The sequence below is a fragment of the Dendrobates tinctorius genome, unplaced genomic scaffold (genome assembly GCF_039654945.1).
Source record: "Dendrobates tinctorius isolate UK_male_01 unplaced genomic scaffold, ASM3965494v1 ptg000028l, whole genome shotgun sequence".
NCBI classification, from domain to species: domain Eukaryota; kingdom Metazoa; phylum Chordata; class Amphibia; order Anura; family Dendrobatidae; genus Dendrobates; species Dendrobates tinctorius.
Genome location: NW_027361696.1, coordinates 39188695 through 39189967, shown reverse-complemented (window position 1 = coordinate 39189967; position 1273 = coordinate 39188695).

The window sequence follows — 1273 nt, the reverse complement described above, 5'->3', positions numbered from 1 at the left end:
GCATCATGTCCCCCGTGTGCCTGCACAGGTTGCTCCAATGCTGCGTCCGCCCCTGTCTTCTTAGCATATAAAATAGGTAAAAGGGAAACCTGCCAGTATGGCCGCACTCCAAAATGTACAAGAAATATTTTATACGTTGAGACTAGTTTTGAGTTAAGAAATCCTCTCTTTGTCACTATTTATAAGGCGGCACCCTGCTGGCACGGTTTATGAGGGGGCGCTCTCTGGCACTGTATATGTGGGGAAACTACCAGCACTGTTTATAAGAGGACACTCTTCTGGCAAGGTTTATGAGGGGACGCTCTGTTTTCACTGTATATGAGAGGGCACTTTGCTGGCACTGTATATAAGGAGGTACTCTGTCGGCGCTGTATATAAGGAGGCATTCTTCTGGCACTGTTTATGAGGAGGCACTCTACTGGCACTGTTTATGAGGGGCACTATGCCAGCACTGTATATAAGGAGGCATTATTCTGGCATTGTTTGAGGAGACACATTTCTTGCACTGTATATGAGGAGAAACTCTGCTGGCACTAAGAGGAGACTGCTAGCACTGTGCTTGAGGAGGCACTCTGCCAGCGCTGTATATAAGGAGGCATTATTCTGGCATTGTTTGAGGAGACACATTTCTTGCACTGTATATGAGGAGAAACTCTGCTGGCACTAAGAGGAGACTGCTAGCACTGTGCTTGAGGAGGCACTCTGCCAGCGCTGTATATAAGGAGGCATTATTCTGGCACTGTTTATGAGGAGTCATTCTTCAGGCACTGTTTATAAGAAGGCACTCTCCTGGCACTGTTTATGAGAGGGCACTCTGCTAGCACTGTATATAAGGAGGCATTATTCTGGCCCTGTTTATAAGGAGGCATTCTTCTGGCACTGTTTGTGAGGAGACACTATGCTGGCACTGTTTGTGAGGAGGTACTCTGCTGGCACTGTATATGAGGAGGCACTCATGGCACTGTTTGTGAGGAGACACTCAGCTAGCACCGTTTGAGGAGGCACTCTACTGGCACTGTTTATGAGGGGGCACTCTTCTCGCACTGTTATAGGGGACACTGTACTATGGTACTATCTTGACCCTGTCCAAAATGTGGTCCACGAGTCTAATTAATGATACCGGTGCAGAGGTGATCACCTTCCTGTAGATGGCGCTCCTGCATTCCTTATCAGTCTGCACATAGAAGACAAGTCAGAGGTAATAATAATAAACTCTATTACCACAGGGTTACGGCATCTGTAGGCAATGTATTTTACAGCTCACAGGTGCCTC